The 24632-nt window shown below is 39.5% G+C and overlaps 1 gene segment (V, D, J or C); it reads right to left on the bottom strand.

Annotated features, from left to right (window-relative positions):
- LOC608379 overlaps positions 1–24632 on the bottom strand; it is a 345452-nt gene that overhangs the window by 279614 nt on the left and 41206 nt on the right.

Here is a 24632-nt window from a genome sequence, read left to right as displayed (position 1 = left end):
AGACCTCAAACTACTGTTTCAGAGGAAAGGTAGTAAAGCCTAATGAGCTTCCTGAATGATTGTAGCTGAAGGATTACTCATGGCATATAAGAATAAATATTGACTGAGCACTTAATATTCATAAGGAGCCACTTTATTAAGGCTCAAGACACAGCAATTATCAAGGCTGAAAAGTTCCTGTCCAAATGGAAGATTGAAGTTTAGTAATGGAGACAGACATTCAGAGCAAACATTTTTCAAGGATAATTTATTATGCTGGCAATTAGAAATAAGTTGTAAGCTGAATGTACACTTGAGAGGACATGGATTCTTACATGCCGTGCACCACACAGACCCAAAGATAATAGAACTTTGCTAAGAGAAAGTAAAGGAGACCTAAATAAATGGAGAAATATTACATGTTCATGCATCAGAAGACTCAATATGTCTATCTCAACAAATTGATCTGTAGATTCAGTGTACTCCCAATAAAAACCCAGTATTTTTTTTTTGTAAAGCAAATTGTAAAATGTATAGGAATTACGAGAGCTAAAAAGAGCCAAGACAATTTGAAAAAGAACAATGTTGGGACAATACTCTGTTGACCATTAAGACATGGGGCACCTGGGTGGCTCGGTTAGGTATCTGCCTTTGGCTCAGGTCATGATCTCAGGGTCCTGGGATCCAGCCCTGCGTTGGGCAGCCTGCTCAGTGGGGATCTGCTTTTCCCTCTCCCTCTTCCCCCCTTCACCCTACTCATAATCTCTTTCTCTCAATAAAAAAAAAAAAAAACTTATTTAAAGACATAGTAATTAGGACACCGTACTATTGCCAGAAAGATATACAGAGAGTCCAGTGGAATAAAACATAGTCCACAAACAGATCTATATCTATTGGGACACTTAATTTGTGACAAATGTGGCTCCTAAGACAACTAACAAAGGAATGTTCTTCCTAATATAGTGTGATGGTTCAAGTGGGCATTCACACTGAAAGAAAAATGAAATGTGATCCCTTACTTTAAATGGTATCAAAGAATCCAATCCAGCTAGATTATAGAACTAAAGTACAGTGATAAAGCTTAGAAAAATAAGTAGTAGTATATTCACCAATTTGAGGTATGAAATAGCTTCTCAGATAAGATATGAAGGGCACCTCATATGAAAGATTGATAATTTGGGCTGCATCGAAATTATCACAAGTTTCAAAACTATCATTCAGATAAAGAATAGAGGGGAGAAAGGTATTTGCAAATATTATAATTTAGGTACTCATTCCATTCTAGATCAGTAACTGGTTGTTGCCAGGTTAGGGTTGTTATAAACAATACTGTCATGACATTCTTTGAATACACATACTCTCAATTCTGTTGGGTATATTTAGAGTTAAAAAGTACTGAGTCCCAGGGTGTGTATATGTTCATCATTTATAGATAATTACAAACAATTTTCCAGCACGAATGTACCAATATGCATTTTCACCAATAGCATGTGAAATTTCCAATAGCTCTTCAGCCTCACCACAATTTAATATTGGCAGTTTGTTCAACAATAGCCCATCTGGTTGTGATGTAGCAGCAAAACAGTGAGATTTTAATTGGCATTTCCTTGATTACTGATGAAATTCACCCACTTTGTATGTAATTATTAATCGTCTTTGCAGAAATGACTGCTTATTGTGGCTCTTTTTTTCCTTTCTCACATGCACTAGTTATTTTTCTAGTCTTATTAGAAGCTATCTGATGATTATACATGTTGCATGGGCTTCCGTGGTTCACTCTGTGTCCTAACTGAGGCAGATCTTCTTCAGAGCATTGACCCAGGCATTGATATGGGCTCTGGACAGCAGAGTGGGCTGGGAGGAACATGTAATGCAGCTGGGAGGGGCATCTGGGCTTCCAGCTGCAGATGAGCACTTGAACCCATTCCCATGTAGTCACAGCAGAAGGTGCTGTGGGCTCAGTCTGAGGGAAGACTTTCTCTCCTATGCTCACAGAATTTAATTCCTGTGTCCTCCTGCCTTACCTAGCACTTAAACTCAGCCAGATGGTGTTTGGCACAAGCCTATTGAGAAAAAAACAGAAGCCTGGGTCCTGTTTCTCTCTTCCACTCCCAGCATGGCTAAATATCTCCTTTAGTGCATGATTGTATCTGGTTGAAATGAAGAATTCATCAGAACTTTATCTTCCAGGTATACCTTTCATTTGATCCTTAGTGATATTCCCTGATGCCTTTGAATCATCTCATTCTTTGTAAGAATTAGTTAAAAACAACATGCAAGTAGAGCCAGCTATGTGGGTGGAGGGACAACCAAACTGCACAGGTAAGCAGGCTCAGGACTTTGACCCTCAGAGCACAGATACCATTTTCCTGAAGATAGAGGTGGTACCGTCCATGCAGAGAACTCAGCCCTGGGTGATCCTCTGTCCTATACACCACTTCATTCTGTAGAAGGCATCCATCCAAGCCCGCCTCAGGCCCTGTAGTATGTGGAAAAATTATGCCCACAATCTACCAGTAAATGAACTCCAATCTGGGTTCTTGTGTTCTTCAGAATTGTGCACACATATTGGTATTGGTTAAGGATATTCCCCTTTACAATCTGAGCAGCTCTTTGGATTACATTCATCGGTTTGATCCTCTTTCCCTAAAGCAGGCAAACTTTTGCTTTCCCAACTTTTTGTACATTTCAAGGAAGTACCCTATTCCAACTTCCAAATGATTTTTCCTCATTTCAGAAATTAGAGCTTTACCCAGAGTCAGACATTATCTATCCAAAGAGACATTATCAGAGAAGTCCCTGAAGTCATCTCATTTGGGTTGGGGACAAAGCTTCATTGCTTACGAACGTGTGATATTGATATTGTTCACTTAACTTCCTTTTTTTTTTAAAATGAGAGACACACACAGAGAGAGAGAGAGAGAGAAAGGCAGAGACACAGGCAGAGGGAGAAGCAGGCTCCGTGCAGGGAGCCCGACGTGGGACTCAATCCCTGGGGCCTCCAGGATCATGCCCAGGGCTGAAGGCAGCGCTAAACCGCTGAACCACCCAGGCTGCCCTTAATTTCCCTTTGTCTCAATTTCTATGTCTTTGAAAACATGACAATAACAGTTCTGTTTGCAATTCAAACAAAGTAAAGCATTTAGCACTATATCAAACACATAATGTATTTTATTTTTTATTTTATTATTATCACTACGGTGTTTAGTATTCCCATAATCATCATCATCATAGGTATACTGAATAACCTAACAGAGACACATGGAAGACAATCTTAAAAGTAATCCCAGTATGTTTCTTTCACAACCACATTAGGTTCTAGGGCTATTTTTTCAGTGACTAGCTCACAACTCCTAAATATAGAATTATTTTGTCTTGATCTATACCAATTGCTCAAGGCTTCAATCAAGCCTACCAGATGTGTTCATTGTGTTTCTTTACACCATCCAGTATCAAAACCTTACCCAAAGAAGGATAAAATGTCATAGTACTGCTGTTCTTCTTTCTTATGTAATCCTTATGTTGCCTTTTTAATCTTTTCTCTAGCTCTTTAATACTTGACCCATGACTCACAGTAAGGAAAAACTACCACCATCACTTTGGGGGACCTGCTCTAACATCATTTCAGGTTTTTTGGTCTAGGGTCTTGATAGAATGTCACATTGAGAAATATCAGCTAGGGCAGTATTTTCTAAAATGAAGGATTTTATCTGTTTGTGGGCTAAGAAGTTAGTGTCATGATTATGTGTTTTAATGATAAAAGCTTAGAATAATAGAATAAAACAGAGTATAATATAGTAAAATAGAAATAAAAGTATGTCATGTGGATTCATGGTAAGAATAGTTTCATGGATATTTTCTCTATTAGACACATGCTGTGTAATGTGTGCAATGATGATCCAGGAATATAGGAGGCACTTTATTAAAGACTGGCTGCTACACACTGACGTTTGACCACTTTCCCTGTGATGCACACAAGACTTCTGTACTATTCCTAAGAAGAAAAAATTGATGGTGACGTATTTATGTAATAGTGAGCTATTCAGCAGGAAAAGAACAAATTATGGCCACACCAACAATCTAGATGAAGTTCAAAGAACATGTTGATCAAATGAAGCAAGACATCAAAAAAGTACACACTGTACAATTCCATTCATATGAAGTTCAAGAACGGACTGTCTGCTCAATATGGATAAAAAACAGAGCAGTAGTGCCCTCTGGTGGTGTGGGGGGTGGGCGGGCACGGAATTGATAGGAAAGGAGAAGTACTGAGCTTTTGGGAGGCTGGAGATAAGTCTCTACCTTGATCTGGGGAGTGGTTAGAGGGAGCATGTATGTTTGTGTTTATGTGAGTGTATGCTTGCAATTAACTTTCTGTACAGTAACTTTACTGGTTTCAGTTGTACCAATTTTTTTTTTAATGAATGTAGTTAATGAGAAGAAATGGGGCACCTGGGTGACTCAGTGGTTGAGCATCTGCCTTCAGTTCAGGTTGTGATCCCAGGTCTTGGGATTGAGTTCTGCATCAGGCTTTGTGTATGTTGAGTAATATAAGCTCTGAGGACCTCTGCTTTCCCATCTTTAGAGGATTATTGTGAGATGAATTGCACTAGATGACTAAGTCCTTAGTATAGTATTCAATACATAGTAAGTCCTAAAGATTTCATTAAATGGCAATTGGCAGTGTAGTTGTTAGTGTTTATTATTTTTATCATCAGTAGTAACATTATAGTACTAGTGCCAGCAGTATTAGTACTAGTGTTAGTAGTATTAGTATTTGCTATACTAGTATTAGTAGTAGTTATATTAGTAGTAGCAGTATTAGTAGTATTTCCCTGGATATGGGTTCCCTTTTTATGCCTACCTCACAGAGATAGGATTCAAAGTCCATCTTGTGGATAAATTTCTTTACAGGCCTGCTCTAGAAATTTCATCTTCAGAATTACTGAGGTTTGGGGTTTGTGTTGTCAAGAAAGGAAGTTTTCTTTTCTTTAAAGATTTTATTAATTTACCCATGGGGGGGGGGGCAGAGACATAGAGGGAGAAGCAGGCTCCCTGCAGGGAGCCTGATGCGGGACTCCATCCCAGAACCCCAGGATGACGACCTGAGCCAAAGGCAGACCCTCAACCACTGAGACACCCAGGCGTCCCTAATTCTCGATCTTATTTTTTATTTTTATTTTTTTAAATTCTCGATCTTAAAACAAAAAACCTCCCAGAGTGTTTCCTCAGAGAAGGGATTCAAAGACCATGCTGTGGACAAATTCCTTTGCAGACCTGACCCAGAAGCCTCCTTTGATAGCATCCACTGTTGTTCAAACAGGAAGCTTTTCAAGGACAAAGTCCCTTGCAGGCCATGGCCCTTGCGCCCTGCCGAGGCGGTCCCCAAAGAAGACCCTGCCCCCACGAACCGACCACAGGCGGAGGGCAGCGGCTGGAACCCCAGTCCCTGTGGTTAATGCTCCGGTTGCGGCATCTGGGGGGCAGTGTATACTCCCGGGGCAGTGATAACTGGCAGGACCCTCAGCCCCCACCGTGCTGAGAGAATTCCTGCACAATTGCCCATGCTCTATTAACTATTTCCAGGTGATTTAAAATCAGACAAAAAGAAACTGCTGGGACGCCTGGGTGGCTCAGTGGTTAACCTCCTGCCTTCAGCTTGGGGTGTGATCCTGAAGTCCCAGGATTGAGTCCCGCATCTGGCTCTCTGCATGGAGCCTGCTTCTCCCTCTGCCTATGTCTCTGCCTCTCTCTGTGTCTCTCATGAATAAATAAATAAAATCTTAAAAAAAAAAAAAAAGAAAACCACCATTTTGTTCATATAAATTTCCTAATGTCTAAGTGTTTTTACATTCTTCCTAATTCCTAATATTCCTGAAAGTTACTATATCTTGTCACCATATTTTTATAATATGAGGGGAAGAAAATATTAATATTTTATTTACTATTTATGCATTTATGTTTATAGGTGACATTGGTCTATTCTTTTTCACATTTTCATAGCAAAATTAACTTTTTATATAAAAAAAAAACCAAGAGGAGGGGCAAGATGGCGGAAGAGTAGGGTCCCCAAATCACCTGTCCCCACCACATTACCTAGATAACCTTCAAATCATCCTGAAAATCTACGAATTTGGCCTGAGATTTAAAGAGAGAACAGCTGAAACGCTACAGTGAGAAGAGTTCGCGCTTCTATCAAGGTAGGAAGACGGGGGAAAAAGAAATAAAGACACAAAAGGCCTCCAAGGGGGAGGGGCCCCGCGAGGAGCCGGGCTGAGGCCGGGGCGAGTGTCCCCAGGACAGGAGAGCCCCGTCCCAGAGGAGCAGGAGCTGCACCGACCTTCCCGGGCGGAAAGGGGCTCGCGGGGAGGTGGAGCAGGACCCAGGAGGGCGGGGATGCCCTCGGGCTCCCGGGGACACTAACAGACACCTGCGCCCCGGGACAGTGCGCCGAGCTCCCTAAGGGCTGCAGCGCGCATTGCGGGACCCCGCGGCGGCTCTGTGCGGAGGGGGCTGCGCCGCCCTGGGAGCAGCTCGGCGGTGGCTCCGGCAGAGGAAGAGGCTCCGCGCGGAGGGGGCTGCGCGGTTCCAGGAGCAGCTCGGGGGGCTCGGGCGGCGGCTCCACGGAGGGGGCTGCACGGCCGGGAGCACGAATCCAACAGCGCAGGCCCCGGAGCACAGGGCGCCGGGACACAGCCCAGGATCCCGCCTCCCCCCGGGACAGGCAGAGGCCAGGAGGGCCCAGGACAGCAAGGAGGCTCCTGCCCCAGCTGAGCAGATCAGCGGCCCCGCCCCGGAGCCTCCAGGCCCTGCAGACGGAGAGCTCCGGAGCTACTACTGGGGCTGACTCCAGGGCTGCAGAGCTGGCCCTGCCACGGCGGTTGTTCCTCCTGGGGCCTCACGGGGTAAACAACCCCCACTGAGCCCTGCACCAGGCAGGGGGCAGAGCAGCTCCCCCAATTGCTAAAGCCGGAAAATCAGCACAACAGGCCCCTCCCCCAGAAGACCAACTAGAAAGGACGAGTTCCAGGGGGAAGTCAATCAGAAGATATTCCCCCGTGTTTTTTTTTTTTTCTTTTTGATTTCTGATTGCTTCCCCCACCCCTTTCCCCCTTTATTTCTTTTTCTTTCTCTTTTTCTTCTCCTTTTTCCTTTTCTTCTTCCTTTTTTCTTTTTACTTTTTCTCTTTTCTTTCCTTCTTTCTCTCTCTTTTTCTCCTTTTCCCAATACAACTTGTTTTTGGCCACTCTGCACTGAGCAAAATGAATAGAAGGAAAACCTCACCTCAAAAGAAAGAATCAGAAACAGTCCTCTCTCCCACAGAGTTACAAAATCTGGATTACAATTCAATGTCAGAAAGCCAATTCACAAGCACTATTATACAGCTACTGGTGGCTCTAGAAAAAAAGCATAAAGGACTCAAGAGACTTCATGACTGCAGAATTTAGAGCTAATCAGGCAGAAATTAAAAATCAATTGAATGAGATGCAATCCAAACTAGAAGTCCTAACGACTAGGGTTAACGAGGTGGAAGAACGAGTGAGTGACATAGAAGACAAGTTGACGGCAAAGAGGGAAACTGAGGGAAAAAGAGACAAACAATTAAAAGACCATGAAGACAGATTAAGGGAAATAAATGACAGCCTGAGGAAGAAAAACCTATGTTTAATTGGGGTTCCCGAGGGCGCCGAAAGGGCCAGAGGGCCAGAATATGTATTTGAACAAATCATAGCTGAAAACTTTCCTAATCTGGGAAGGGAAACAGGCATTCAGAGCCAGGAAATAGAGAGATCCCCCCCCCCCTAAATCAATAAAAACCGTTCAACACCTCGACATCTAATAGTTAAGCTTGCAAATTCCAAAGATAAAGAGAAGATCCTAAAAGCAGCAAGAGACAAGAAATCCCTGACTTTTACGGGGAGGAATATTAGGGTAACAGCAGAACACTCCACAAAGACCTGGCAGGCCAGAAAGGGCTGGCAAGATATAATCAGGGTCCTAAATGAGAAGAACATGCAACCAAGAATACTTTATCCAGCAAGGCTCTCATTCAGATTGGAAGGAGAGATAAAGAGCTTCCAAGACAGGCAGGAACTGAAAGAATATGTGACCTCCAAACCAGCTCTGCAAGAAATTTTAAGGGGGACTCTTAAAATTCCCCTTTAAGAAGAAGTTCACTGGAACAATCCACAAAAACAAGGACTGAATAGATATCATGATGACACTAAACTCATATCTGTCAACAGTAACTCTGAACGTGAAAGGGCTTAATGACCCCATCAAAAGGCGCAGGGTTTCAGACTAGATAAAAAAGCAGGACCCATCTATTTCCTGTCTACAAGAGACTCATTTTAGACAGAAGGATACCTACAACCTGAAAATAAAAGGTTGGAGAACCATTTACCATTCAAATGGTCCTCAAAAGAAAGCAGGGGTAGCCATCCTTATATCAGATAAACTAAAATTTACCCCGAAGACTGTAGTGAGAGATGAAGAGGGATACTATCTCATACTTAAAGGATCTATCCAACAAGAGGACTTAACAATCCTCAATATATATGCCCCAAATGTGGGAGCTGCCAAATATTTAAACCAATTAATAACCAAAGTGAAGAAATACTTAGATAATAATACACTTATACTTGGTGACTTCAATCTAGCTCTTTCTACCCTGGATAGGTCTTCTAAGCACAACATCTCCAAAGAGAAACGAGAGCTTTAAATGATACACTGGACCAGATGGATTTCACAGATATCTACAGAACTTTACATCCAAACTCAACTGAATACACATTCTTCTCAAGTGCACATGGAACTTTCTCCAGAATAGACCACATACTGGGTCACAAATCGGGTCTGAACGGATACCAAAAGGTTGGGATCGTCCCCTGCATATTCTCAGACCATAATGCCTTGAAATTAGAACTAAATCACAACAAGAAGCTTGGAAGGACCTCAAACACGTGGAGGTTAAGGACCATCCTGCTAAAAGATGAAAGGGTCAACCAGGAAATTAAGGAAGAATTAAAAAGATTCATGGAAACTAATGAGAATGAAGATACAACAGTTCCAAATCTTTGGGATGCAGCAAAAGCAGTCCTGAGGGGGAAATACATCGCAATACAAGCATCCATTCAAAAACTGGAAAGAACTCAAATACAAAAGCTAACCTTACACATAAAGGAGCTAGAGAAAAAACAGCAGATGGACCCTACACCCAGCAGAAGAAGAGAGTTAATTAAAATTCGAGCAGAACTCAACGAAATCGAGACCAGAAGAACTGTGGACAGATCAACAGAACCAGGAGTTGGTTCTTTGAAAGAATTAAGAAGATAGATAAACCATTAGCCAGCCTTATTAAAAAGAAGAGAGAGAAGACTCAAATTAATAAAATCATGAATGAGAAAGGAGAGATCACTACCACCACCAAGGAAATACAAACGATTTTAAAAACATATTATGAACAGCTATACACCAATAAATTAGGCAATCTAGAAGAAATGGACGCATTCCTGGAAAGCCACAAACTACCAAAACTGGAACAGGAAGAAATAGAAAACCTGAACAGGCCAATAACCAGGGAGGAAATTGAAACAGTCATCAAAAACCTCCCAAGACACAAAAGTCCAGGGCCAGATGGCTTCCCAGGGGAATTCTATCAAACGTTTAAAGAAGAAATCATACCTATTCTACTAAAGCTGTTTGGAAAGATAGAAAGAGATGGAGTACTTCCAAATTCGTTCTATGAGGCCAGCATCACCTTAATTCCAAAATCAGACAAAGACCCCACCAAAAAGGAGAATTATAGACCAATATCCCTGATGAACATGGATGCAAAAATTCTCAACAAGATACTAGCCAATAGGATCCAACAGTACATTAAGAAAATTATTCACCATGACCAAGTAGGATTTATCCCTGGGACACAAGGCTAGTTCAACACTGGTAAACAATCAATATGATTCATCATATCAGCAAGAGAAAAACCAAGAACCATATGATCCTCTCACTAGATGCAGAGAAAGCATTTGACAAAATACAGCATCATTCCTGATCAAAACTCTTCAGAGTGTAGGGATAGAGGGAACTTTCCTCGACATCTTAAAAGCCATCTATGAAAAGCCCACCGCAAATATCATTCTCAATAGGGAAGCACTGGGAACCTTTCCCCTAAGATCAGGAACAAGACAGGGATGTCCACTCTCACCACTGCTATTCAACATAGTATTGGAAGTCCTAGCCTCAGCAATCAGACAACAAAAGACATTAAAAGCATTCAAATTGGCAAAGAAGAAGTCAAACTCTCCCTCTTCGCCGATGACATGATACTCTACATAGAAAACCCAAAAGCCTCCACCTCAAGATTGCTAGAACTCATACAGCAATTTGGCAGCGTGGCAGGATACAAAATCAATGCCCAGAAGTCAGTGGCATTTCTATACACTAACAATGAGACTGAAGAAAGAGAAATTAAGGAGTCAATCCCATTTACAATTGCACCCAAAAGCATAAGACACCTAGGAATAAACCTAACCAAAGAGGTAAAGGATCTATACCCTAAAAACTATAGAACACTTCTGAAAGAAATTGAGGAAGACACAAAGAGATGGAAGAATATTCCATGTTCATGGATTGGCAGAATTAATATTGTGAAAATGTCAATGTTACCCAGGGCAATTTACATGTTTAGTGCAATCCCTATCAAAATACCATGGACTTTCTTCAGAGAGTTGGAACAAATTATTTTAAGATTTGTGTGGAATCAGAAAAGACCCCGAATAGCCAGGGGAATTTTAAAAAAGAAAACCATATCTGGGGGCATCACAATGCCAGATTTAGGTTGTACTACAAAGCTGTGGTCATCAAGACAGTGTGGTACTGGCACAAAAACAGACACATTGATCAATGGAACAGAATAGAGAACCCAGAAGTGGACCCTGAACTTTATGGTTAACTAATATTCGATAAAGGAGGAAAGACTATCCATTGGAAGAAAGACAGTCTCTTCAATAAATCGTGCTGGGAAAATTGGACATCCACATGCAGAAGAATGAAACTAGACCACTCTCTTTCACCATACACAAAGATAAACTCAAAATGGATGAAAGATCTAAATATGATACAGGATTCCATCAAAATCCTAGAGGAGAACACAGGCCACACCCTTTTTGAACTCGGCCACAGTAACTTCTTGCAAGATACATCCACGAAGGCAAGAGAAACAAAAGTAAAAATGAACTATTGGGACTTCATCAAGAAAAGGAGCTTTTGCACAGCAAAGGACACAGTCAACAAAACTAAAAGACAACCTACAGAATGGGAGAAGATATTTGCAAATGACGTATCAGATAAAGGACTAGTTTCCAAAATCTATAAAAGACTTATTAAACTCAACACCAAAGAAACAAACAATCCAATCATGAAATGGGCAAAAGACATGAACAGAAATCTCACAGAGGAAGACATAGACATGGCCAACATGCACATGAGAAAATGCTCCTGCATCACTTGCCATCAGGGAAATACAAATCAAAACCACAATGAGATACCACCTCACACTAGTGAGAATGGGGAAAATTAACAAGGCAGGAAACCACAAATGTTGGAGAGGATGCGGAGAAAAGGGAACCCTCTTACACTGTTGGTGGGAATGTGAACTGGTGCAGCCACTCTGGAAAACTGTGTGGAGGTTCCTCTAAGAGCTAAAAATAGACCTGCCCTACGACCCAGCAATTGCATTGCTAGGGATTTACCCCAAAGATTCATTTGCAATGAAACGCCGGGACACCTGCACCCCAATGTTTATAGCAGCAATGTCCACAATACCCAAACTGTGGAAGGAGCCTCGGTGTCCATCGAAAGATGAATGGATAAAGAAGATGTGGTTTATGTATACAATGGAATATTACTCAGCCATTAGAAACGACAAATACCCACCATTTGCTTCAACGTGGATGGAACTGGAGGGGATTATGCTGAGTGAAGTAAGTCAATCGGGGAAGGACAAACAGTGTATGTTCTCATTCATTTGGGGAATATAAATAATAGTGAAAGGGAATATAAGGGAAGGGAGAAGAAATGTGTGTGAATTATCAGAAAGGGAGACAGAACATAAAGACTCCTAACTCTGGGAAACAAACTAGGGGTGGTGGAATGGGAGGAGGGCGGGGGGTGGGGGTGAGTGGGTGACGGGCGCTGATGGGGGCACTTGACGGGATGAGCACTGGATGTTATTCTGTATGTTGGTAAATTGAACACCAATAAAATATTAATTTATTAAAAATAGAAAAACTAAAAAAAACCTAGATTATTCTCCATATGATCTAATCTAAAAGAAATAGTTCACGTGATTTGAACATATTTGTAAAACCAATTTGTGAACTGGTGCACAGAATACATTTTTATACAGAAACATTTTTATTCATACTATAATCACTCAAGGAGAAAAAAACTGTATCAAGAAATAGATGATACTTCCAATTATAAAGTAAATAAGTCATGAGGATGTGCAGTACAGCATAGAGAATATAGCCAATAATATTTAATACTTTTGTATGGTGACAGATGGTAATTACACTTACCATGGTTAGCATTGCATAATGTGTAAAAATGTTCAATCACTATGTTGTACACCTGAAACTAATGTTGTATGCTAATTAATTATATTTCATTAATAAATACATAAATAAAATAGGTAACATTTTCACTCATTCTATGGCTATTAAAGTTCTACAACTTTGTTCTCCTTAATCTTGCTGTTACTTTTATTTGTCCATTAATTAAACTTCCATAAAAATTTTAAAATCAACTTGTTTCTAAGAACAAGAAGGAAGAAAATTTTTAAAAATGAATGACCAAATCAAAGACAGTATTTTCTTTGTCTTTGTCTTTGCTTTCTATGATACTGAAAACATAAGGAATTGTACAGGGGTTTAAGAAACAAGGAACTAAATCAGGACCCCTTTCTTACAGATGTCATAGAGTGGGAGAATCATATCCCTGACCAGGGCCCTGGAAAGATTGCTTTACTGATGTATTGATGTTAAAAACCAGCAATGATGGGGTGCCTGGGTGACTCAGTCAGTTAAGCAGCTGACTCTTGATTTCAGCTCAGGTCATGATATCAAAGTCGTGGGATTGAACCCTGTATCATGCTCTGTGCTGAGTGTGGAGCCTGTTTAAGACTCTCTCCTCCTCTCCCTCTGTCCTTCCCCACCCCTTACTCTTTCTCTCTCTCTCTCAAAAAAAACAAAACAAAACAAAACAAAAAAGCAAAAAACAAAAAAACCAGCAATGTCATTAGCTTCCAGACTATTATTGAGGTAGTAAAATCTGTGGTCCAGTCATTTAAACTGTCACTAACACAGACACCACAGACACACAGAGAATTGATCTGTACAGTATAAACAGGATTGCATGCTTATCCTGGTTTTTCCTGGTACTACTGTATGGTACTATAACCTCTATTACCAATCACTGTCTTTCAGATTCTTTAGATAATCATGACAACCTCCTGAGGAGAAAAGCAGAAGGAGAAGCTGAAGATAGAGTAAACAGAACATGATATCAGATATTAAACAATAAAAAGCAAAACCCTAGAATTTTTTATTTTATCATTAATTCTGAATTAATGTTTCCATTAGTGCACTTGTCAACATTAAAAATAAAATAGCCAGCTATTTTACTAGCAAAATAGCTTATTAGAGAAAAGCAGAATTCCAATTCCAGACAAAGTAAATAATGGCAAATCACAAGCAAGTCTGAAGAGGCAAAAGGAAGGTCAGATTTTATTAGGCTTTGGAGAAGTTTGGGGAGGGTTGTTTTGAACAACAGGTCATTGGAGAAGGACAGGAGTTTGAAGTTGTGGTGATTTCTCATTGGCTGCAAGCAGTGGTTGTTGCTGGGGTAAGGAGAGATTTCCTTCTTTTTCTTAAAAGCAGGAAGTGAATTCCTAAGTGAAAAATGTCCTTTTCGTCAAAATAATTCTTACATTCCTTCTTCCTGTTGGTTATGTAGGCTGTAACTGTGGAATGGTATGTATATGAGAGCTTCCTGGCTTAAATGAAGTTTCCTTTAGTCTTTTACACTCAACAAAGCCAATATTGCTTGTCAAGGAGAATAAATACCACAGGACAGTTGCATCTATGACTACTGTCGGTAGCACCCCTGTTAATAAACATATACTGGAATCTTCTTCTCAATGGCATCAGGACATTACCATTCTCATTGCTCTGTTCTTGTTGGCATGTCACTTCTTTACAGAGTCACGTGGCAAAACTGAATATAGAATATAGTCTTTATCATGACAAGGAAATACCATGTTTCTCCCTCCTTTTTTTTTTGTTTGAAGCTATTCCTCAATGGAGGTCATGATCAGAGTTTGTATTTGAGGGCTCTGAGCAATAGGGATGAAATCAAGAGATATCTGTTAAGAAGCAAAGGCTGGGGTCTCAGGAGTGCTCTGCATAGTAGCACAACTTGTGCACTGCACAAATGTGCTCAGCTAAAGGGAATTAGTGGGGCTGAAAGATAGCTACCTATTTGTTTGCTATACCATGTAAATAGGGTTTTGTGAGCAGGACTGGACATCCATGTGGTTAATTCACACATGAACAGTTTTTCTCTTGGTGACCCTGTGAAATTGGACAGATATCATCCTCAAAGCACTGAATCTTCCTCTTGTGATAGAATATCACCACAGCATGGCACTTTTCTCCCTCAGGCTTATAGAACTCAAGTCAAGATTTGAGAAGAGACAGTAGGATAGAAGGAAGTCCTTTAGGCACCTGTACCTTCAAGCTCTGTCTTTAAAACAGAAAGAGGCACCTTATGGTGCTATCACAAAGGCAGGAAACTACATTTAGAAGCAGGGTATCTGAATTCTAACTGGAGAATTACATACAGCATACCAGATATGATGCCAGTCCCAATATTGTGCTTGTTTTGAATTTCTGTAAATGAAGTATAATTCCTACCTGACCCATAGTTGAGAGTATGAATTGTGTCAGCCTGGCTAGAAAAACAGTTTTATAGATCAGAAATGGCAAGTCTATGGCTCATGGGCTCCGTCAGGCCCACTGACTGCTTTTGAGGGACTTGTAATACTAAGAATTGCTTTTTCATTTAGATGATTGAGAAAAAGCAAAAGCAGATGAATTTTATGACACAAGAAAAGTAGATGATATTCAAATCCAGTGCTTTATAGGTATATACAGTTATATTCTTTCATTTAAGTGTTGACCACGGCTCCTTTTGTAATGCAAAAGGCGCCCTGACTCTCAGGTATCAAGTTCTGTTGTGGAACTACTTTAAGGGGAAGAGAGGAAGGTGGGCATTTCCATCGGGCTGCTAGTCACATTTGCCAATTCGTCAAATTTAAAGCAAGAAATAAGATCCCATTCTCCCAGAAATTCACACAGAATAAATTATCTGTTTGAATTCGATGCAAATGGGAAAGAACTTACCATTTGTCAAAATTCTGTGCAGTTGAGGAACTTCCACCTAATCTTCAACTTGAAAAAGCTAATCTCCAATGTTAAAACACACATCTCAACAAGACTTTCCTAAATTCTATATATGACTTTCAAATGATGAATGTGCTCAATTAATATTACATGCTTGTGGGCTATCAGCATTTGGCAGTACCTATCTGTGTGAAAAAGATATTTACAAAGATGAAATGCGTATAATCTTATTATAGATCAGTTTAACAGATGATGATTTCCAATAGATTTTGATATAGAGATCATATATATTGAACCTCATTTACAGGAAAGGTTATCCCTGCCAAAAAATAATGCTATTCTTCTCATTTGTAGATTTGTATCACAAAAACTCTTACTCATTTACTATTATTGCATTTTGAAATTAAGAAAAAGTTGTGGAAATTTGTTTTCTCTCTTGTTATGTAAGTACCTGCAATACATCCTCAACTGCTCTTTGGCTGAAAAATCCTAAAATGTTTGCTATCTGACTTTGGATTTAATCTGATAAACTTTGCCTTTTAACTGGAGAGTTAATCTATTTATCATGATTATGACAATTATATATAATATAACTATATATTATATTATATATGTATGTTATACATATAATCTACATACTATGTAGATTATATAGATTATTACATATAATATATGCGTCATTTCATATCATATCATATCATATTATTTTATTATAAGGTCTTGGGAAAGACTACCTAAGGTTTAAAACTTGAAAAATAGCATATAAATAAAAATCTGAGATAAGTTGTTTTGTTTTTAATATCCTCAGGGCTGGGATCCCTGGGTGGCGCAGCGGTTTGGCGCCTGCCTTTGGCCCAGGGCGCGATCCTGGAGACCCGGGATCGAATCCCACGTCGGGATCCTGGTGCATGGAGCCTGCTTCTCCCTCTGCCTGTGTCTCTGCCTCTCTCTCTCTCTCACTGTGTGCCTATCATAAATAAATAAAAAAAATAAAAATAAATATCCTCAGGGCTGAGTATGAACTAGGAATAAAAGAGAAGAAAGGAACATTGTCTGCATGACATTAATAGTTTAATCTGCTCCCTGAATACCTTCACACTTTCCAGACTGAACCATACCCATCATAGGCAAAAATCTAGGTGAAAGGGAAAAACAGTAGGAAACAGTGTTTATAGCAAATATAATGTATCTTATATGCAGTTGCCTATTGAATTTCTTTCTTTCTTAGCACCTCAGATTTGAGGAAAACCCCAAAGAAGGTAAGTCATGGGGCGTTTTACTATTGAGGAAGCACTATAACACTGTCCCTACTATTAATGCCAGATAATTGTCACATATGAAGTTTAGTTGACTCTTTGCCCTCATTGTCCTTATGTGTTTCTGGACTTCATCCTGGAGGGCATGTCATATCATGAAGGGAGCAGTGCATTTGGACACAGGACTATACCTTGAGAGATTGTCTGTTTTTGAAGGAGAATATATATTTCTAGTAAGTCCTTTGTAAAAACACTTGAAAATTTGTTATTGTTTAATTTTTATTTGTATTTTTTGTATTGAGAAAAGTTTTAATCAAAATACTACTTCATTGTATTTCAAGTTTTTATTTAAATTCCAATTAATTAACATACAGTGTAATATTAGTTTCAGGTGTAGAATTCAGTGATTTATCACTTATATACAATACTCAGTGCTCATCACAAGTGCCCTCCTTAATCCTCATCACCGATTTAGCCCACCCCCTGCCCGCCACCCCACCAACAACCCTCAGTTTGTTCTCTAGAGTTAAGAGTCTATTTTATGGTTTGCCCCTCTCTCTGTCTTTTTCTCCCTCAGCTGTTTATCTGTTTTGTTTCTTAAACTCCAATATGAGTGAAATAATATGGTATTTGTTTTTCTCTGACTGGCTTATTTTGCTTAGCATAATACTCTCTAGCACCATCCACATTGTTGCAAATGGCAAGATTTCATTCTGTTTTTTTGGCTGAGTAATATTTCATTATATATATATAATCATATAATCATATAATTATATATATATATATATATATATATATATATATATACACCACATCTTTATCCAGTCAACAGTTGATGGACATTTAGGCTCTTCCCATAATTTGCCTATTGTTGAAAATGCTGCTATAAACATTTGATAAATTTTTAGCTAAATTGTGTCATGAGCAATGGCATCCCAAAAGGATAGTTGATTTATTTATGTTTGCTCAGATAATTAGCAAATAATCCAGTGTCTTTTGAGTCAACAGTTGTATACTGCTAAAAAGGAAAACCACAGGCCCCTGATGGAGTCAAATAAGCTAAGGCCCCATGTCAATAAACCAAGATTTAATACCTAACCTAACTGCAATTTCAGCGCCCCCAGGAACATAACCTTTAGCCAGCCAAACTGGAATTTCTTGAAGGTAACCCTTGGGAGACCCTTCCCCCTTAGGAAGGTGACCTTGCTCAAACAATGCATTCCTCAATAATAAATTGTTTCCTTTTTATGCCCTCTCTCTGCCTTTAAAAGCCATTCCCTTCTTGCTACTCTATGGAGCTCCTTTGTCTGCCAGATGGGATGCTGCCTGGATTTATGGATCTTTTAATAAAGCCAATTAGGTCTTCAGATTTACTCAGTTGAATTTTTTTAACAACAAAAAGCCATCAACTTAAAAATAACGTCTATTTTCTGCTTCTTTTCTAGGCTGTGAAGATGATACTCTATAGAGCGAATGATCTGTGTGTGACTTCTCTTCATAGATGTAGCAGGGACAATAGCCGGCTCCCCATAGCTGTCCCCTTGTCATCATTTGCTGGATTCTTAAAGGGCACACAATCTAAAGCTATTGTGGAAGATGCCTCTTATCCATCTTTGCTGATGGACGTATGAGTTTTACCTTCCTACCTAGTGTAGCTAGGCGAGGAGCTGGTGGCTCCTCTGGGCTTATTTTCTTGCACTTCCAGCCACATGGCCTGCTGTTCATGCTGGCCTCCTCTTGCAGCTCCACTTGGACAGTGCTATAATTAGCAACAAAAAGGGATGCTGTGACAACTATTCAGTGGGGATCAATGATTGTTCTTGGTTGCAAATGTCAAGCTCACTAAACAGAGAGATTTATTACAGAATATTGAATTGCTCACAAATTGTTGGGAAGGAAATGGATCCAGGCAAAGCCCCTACAAATAATCCAAGAATCAAACTGCAGACACAACTTGTATAGAGCCTCATCTCACTACAACCTCAGAGGAACTTGGGCACTGCCACTAGGATATGGGAGATCTGGCCTCTTGATCTGCAAACTTCTCACTGCTGTTTATGACCACTGCTTAGTCTCAAGCAGAATCACCCAGCTCCATGGTTGCTGGGCTATTTCTGGCCCAGGCCACCCTGAGTATTTCCATCATAAATGTGCATCTCCCCACACTTGAACTCTGACTCCTTAAAACATCATAAGCCATGTGCTACCATCTCGTGTAATGCAAATGTTTCCTTTATAAATAACAGCATATTCACCTCCATCCAAAAAATGGGGGAACCCAAATCCCTTCAATTTATCTCCCCTCCTGGGAGTTCATGATCTTCCCTGAAGAGTCACAAACCCATCTAGATATCATTTAAACCACTGTCAAAATTACAAAGATGAAAGTGTTTTCTTTACATATTTTGTTAAAAAATGAAATTCAATCCAGTAAGTTGGAAGATCTAAGTGATTTTGTTAAATGACCCATGAATCTGGCAACATCTCCCCTAGCAAGTAGAGGGGAGCTCCATTGAGCTGCAGAAGAGGAAAGATTTTGAAAGGCAGAAAGGGAGCAGAAAAAAAGAAAATTGTTAGCAAAGAACATGTTGTTTTAGGGACATCACCCTCCTAAAGGGAATGGAAGGGGTCTATCAGTGGCTTGCCTCCCTGTTTGGAAATTCCAGTTTGGCTGGTTAAAGGTCACATTTCTGGAGGTGAAATTGCATTTAGGTTAGGTGTTAAATCTTGGTTGTTAACACAGAGCCTTAACATAAGTGACACCATTTGGGGCCTGTAGGATTTTTGTTTTTGTTTTGTTTTATTTAACAATTTTAAAAGAGAAAGAGAGTAGAGACAAGGAAATTATTTAATAGACATAAATGTACACATGATTTATGCAATTATTGTGAAAGAGCTTCCTTAGTATTTCCATCCTCAGTGTGCCCTCAGGTCTTTTCTGTGTGGAAGTTTCTGGAAAGGCTAAGTCACATTGCCTTGGAACTTTTCGTTGCAAGTGCCATTAAGACCCTATCAGATGCATTCCTATAGCATGGTTCTCAGCATAGAGAGTGGGGAGAAGAAACATATGACCAGAGGGGTTCACTTCTCTGGAGTGGGTCCAGGCAGCACAAACTGAAGGACATGACATAGCTTTTCGATTCTCCAGATTGCTGTTGTCAGAGCAATAGCTTTTCTTTTTTAAAATATTTTATTTATTTATTGGAGAAACAGATAGAGAGAGAGGCAGAAACACAGGCAGAGAAAGAAGCAGGCTCCATGCAGGGAGCCCGACATGGGACTCGATCCTGGGTCTCCAGGATCATGCCCTGGGCTGAAGGCAATGCTAAACCGCTGAGCCACTGGGGCTGCCCAATAGCTTTTCTGATCTTAGAAAATGCTGCGGTATTTGAGAGACCGAAATAGGGAGTTGCCTGAGCTTGATCATTTGGTCTTTCTACACATTTTTAATTTACCTAATTTGTGATAATAAATATCTTTCTGCTTGAAATAGCCATAATGTCTTCTTTTATCAAATGGCTCAATCACAGAACATGTGTCAGTAATCCTGTCATCTTTAGTAGATGAATCCAAGTCCTTGAGCCTACACATCAACTTCCACCTCCGATGTCATGATGTTTGTTTATTAGTCTCACTAGGAAAGTTGGGAAAGATGACTATCCTAGTCTGTTTGGACTTCTAAATTGGAAACAACTTAGATTGGGCAACTTATAAACAACAGAAATATATTTCTCACAGTTCTTGGGGCTGTGGAGTTTAAGATCAAGTCACTGAAATATTTAGCATCTAGTGAGGACTCACTTTCTACTTCCCAGATGATGCCTTCTTGCTGTATCTGGATGTGGTAGAAGGGGTCAGGGAGCTCTGTGGGGTCTCTTTTTAAGGCACTAATCCCATTCATGTGCTCTCCATCCTCATGACCTAATGACCTACCAAAGACCCAAACTCATGATATGATTGCCTCGCGGCTCAAAGTTTCAACATATGAATGGGCAGGGAGACACAGACAATCAGACCATACCAGTAACTGACTGACATCTATGTATAGGATCATGTAATTATTGAGATCCTTCTGTTTGGTAATGGACCTTCTATTAGCATTCACTGGGAAGCTATTATTTTCAATCCTGGCCCATTTTTTAGCCCTTTCCAAAATGACTTTGACTCCAATCTCTTTTCTTCTTCTTCGTCTTTTTATTTTTTTAGATTTTATTTATTTATTCATAAGAGACAGAGACAGAGAGAGAGAGAGAGAGAGAGGAAGAGACACAGGCAGAGGGAGAAGCAGAAGCAGGCTCCACACAAGGGAGCCCAGCGTGGGACTCAATCCTGGGTCTCCAGGATCACACCCCAGACTGAAGGTGGCGCTAAGCCGCTAAGCCACCGGGGCTGCCCTGACTCCAATCTTTCAATCTTGTTTTTCTCAGGTCCTATAATTTGTTAAAACCAGCAGCCCATGCCAGTGAATTGACTATTTCCCTTTTCAAAGTGTCCATCAGATGTAACCCTTGAATTTTACATACTGTTGTCATTCTCTTTCTTCAAAAGTATCTGTGGGTATAGCAGCAAAGTGACATCAGACCAGTAGAATCCTGTGACAAACCTCAGGCATAAATTTGCCCTCAGTTCCAGAAATAATTCATAAAAATAAGGAAACATCTGGGTTCATTTGGAATTGAAAGCTCTCAGTTTTTTTCATCTCCAGGTACCTGACTAGCCAACATTTTATTCCTGGTAATAAATGTTTCTTTATAAGTTTCCATGGCTCTTTCTTTACCTGGGAAAGAGGGAAATGAGGTAGTTAATCTATACCTCAATGATACATGCAATGGGGCTCTCTGTTAAAGTCCTTGGGACATAGGTTGATTTGTTTCACCCTTAGTTTCTTTTGGGTACAGAAAAAACCTGTTAAATTGTTTCAATTTCGTCCAAGTTTCTTCAGCATCAATTATGCATAAAATATGGGGAATAATTACCTAAGGAACCGTCTAAAAATATTTGACACATTGACCATGCATCTCTGAAGTGTACTTATATCCTCTAATTTGTCAAATAGGCCAGAGAAATCACTCAACCAATATTTTAGAGACATGCCAATTGTTGACAAAATGAATGCTAGTTAATATTTGTAGAATAAAATGGAGATTTTAACACATACTGTTAAATGAATGTGATCAAACTTGATAATTGCCCCTCCCCAAGATTCTGATATGCTTCCTCTCAAAAGATTGAGTACCTTGTGAGACAAGTGGTATTACTCATGAATTCACTTTTCAGTCTATGTTATGTTTATTAATTGGTAGTTTCATTTAATTATTTTTTTCTAGAAATCACAAGAGTTGTGACCTATGTCGCACATGACCTATGTCACGAGGGTATTAATAGATTTCATTATAAAATGAAAAAAAAGATCAGATAATATCTTATACCTGGAATTCATCACATGAATGTGGACATAGAGCTAATGGGACTTTCATAGGCTATACTGGTTTGTAGGAAAAAATATTTCTGTTCATACCCTTAGGACCTCTCCACTGAGAAAACATCTATTCAGATAAGTATAGCAATTGGTGTATATTTTAGAAGCAAAGATTATAAAGAAAATTCCTCAAGCTATGTTAGTACTATATCTGGTCCTGGATGCCAATTTTTTATGGAGAGTCACTAGAGTCATATTAACCCATTTAATTCATAAAATAATTGGATACACATATCAAAAATATGTATTTACATGTACATATACTATACACATATGCACATATATGTATATGGACATACATTCATATATATAATTTTATTTATGAAATCTAGACTTAATCATTTTTAACAAGTCTAAATTATTGATAAAAATTATCATTACTACTCTAATCTTAGATGTTTTTATAATGGGGTAAACTTTATACTTTTATCTCTTGATTCTTTTTTAAAGATTTTATTTATTTATTCATGAGAGACACAGAGGAGAGAGAGGCAGAGACACAGGCAGAGGGAGAAGCAGGCTCCATGCAGGGAGCCCGATGTGGGACTTGATCCTGGGACTCCAGGATCACGCCCTGGGCTGAAGGCAGGTGCTAAACTGCAGAGCCACCCAGGGATCCCAAATTTTATACTTTTAATTCAAATATTTTTTTAAAAAAACATTTCTTTATTTTTTTGCATTTTCTTATGAATGGACTTCCAAGTGTTCATTTCTATGACATTGGTTTTAATAAAACCTGTCAATCTCTATGTGAAGATGTTTAAAAACTGTATTAGTCAGATTTTACACAGTATTTTAACAAACCAGTAAAAAACTCAGTGGCTTATAATACTAAGCATTTGTTTCTATAGTCATGGATGTTCATGTTGACAATGATTTGGATAATGTACACAAGGCTCAGCTGTGTGGTTCTTCTGCAGGGAGATGAATTGTTCTCCAGCCTATGGATTATGTTTGATCAGGGGTCAAGACTTAGGGTATGGTGACTACCCATGGCACATCATTCTAATGGCAAATTGTAGGAGGGTACAAAATTCCCAAAACAAGCAAATTTAAGTCCAATTATTCCAGCACAATTGTATATTGATTTATTCTTAGGTTCTTCATAATTATTAATGTTTCTAAAAATCATTGCTCTATTTAATTTTTAAGATACACGGTCTTATTTCCAAATAATTATATCTTTCAATGTTTACAATCTAAAAAGAAGTTGTAATTTAATTTTGTGTGAATTAGAAAGCAAAATTGGATGTGTTTTCAATATGTGGCATTAATTCAACATGTGGCCTTAAATAGAAATTTCTTAAAGAAAAATAGAAAATACAAAAGACCACTTTAAAAGAAGTAAAAATGCTCTAAAACAGAGCATCTTAAACCTTATACAGATCTCTTGATTTCTTGTTAAAACAAAGATCCTTAAAACAAAACAAAACAAAACAAAACAAAAACAAAGATCCTTGTAAGTAGATGTCAGGTGGAGGCTGCTATATTGCATTTGTCATAAGCTTCCAGGGATGTTAATGATGCTCTGGCTTACTGAAAACTTTAAGCAATCAGATATTTTCATATTAAGGGAAAACAATGCTTCATTCACATTTAGTTTTTTTTTTTCAATCACCAAAATCTTTCATTGTTTGTCAAATTATTTCTATATAAGTGATACAATTTCCTCATTTTTCTCTTTGCTCATCCACTTAAGAAACTTTTCTGGTTGTGAATTCAAACTTGCTAATGGTAGCTAGAAGCAGATTCAAATGTATTCCAGTGTCTTTCCCTAAACTGGCAAACTTCTGAGAGATGTAAAAATAGTGACCATCCCAGGCTGTCTGCTGTCAACTCCCCATCATCACCATCACTTCTGGAAGCACATTTCCCAGGGCCCCCTTTCCTCTATGGTTTGCTAAGGAGTTGCTCACGGAGGTGCCTTACCTTAGATTTGGAGGTCAGAAGAGGAGGATTCAATGCTATCCATCAGCACCTGCAGGAAGATGTGTCATTAGGGGAGGCCCGGAGAATCACCTGGTGAGGGGCTGCAGAGGCTACATTAGCGCCTCCATCCCTGGCTTCCTAGGTAGGCCTGATGACCGTTTGATTAAGCAGCCTGTACCTCCAATGGTATGTGTTCTCTGACTTATGGGGGGATCACCAAGGAATCACCTGTTTTTAGTATCTGCTTCCCTTATTATTATATCCTCAGGCCTTTGAAAGAGTGAAGTTTAGACATTACTTCCCTATATTAAGCAATTCCCACTTGGAATACTTATAGCGGCTTCTCTTTTGCTATTCGAACCCTGGCTAATGCCATAACCCACACTCTTCAGGTGTAATCATCTCTGTCTTGATTCAGTCAGGAGAGGTGCCATCATGTCTGTGCTGCTGGACTGGGACAGGGGGTGGGGATGGGTGAGAGGAGGAGAGGGTCAGTTGGAGCACTGAGGAGCTTCCCTGCTCTTC

This window comes from Canis lupus, chromosome 17 (assembly GCF_011100685.1).
Source record: "Canis lupus familiaris isolate Mischka breed German Shepherd chromosome 17, alternate assembly UU_Cfam_GSD_1.0, whole genome shotgun sequence".
In the NCBI taxonomy this organism is placed as follows: domain Eukaryota; kingdom Metazoa; phylum Chordata; class Mammalia; order Carnivora; family Canidae; genus Canis; species Canis lupus.
Note: the sequence above shows the minus strand (reverse complement) of the source record. Positions and strands in the feature narration are given on the sequence as shown.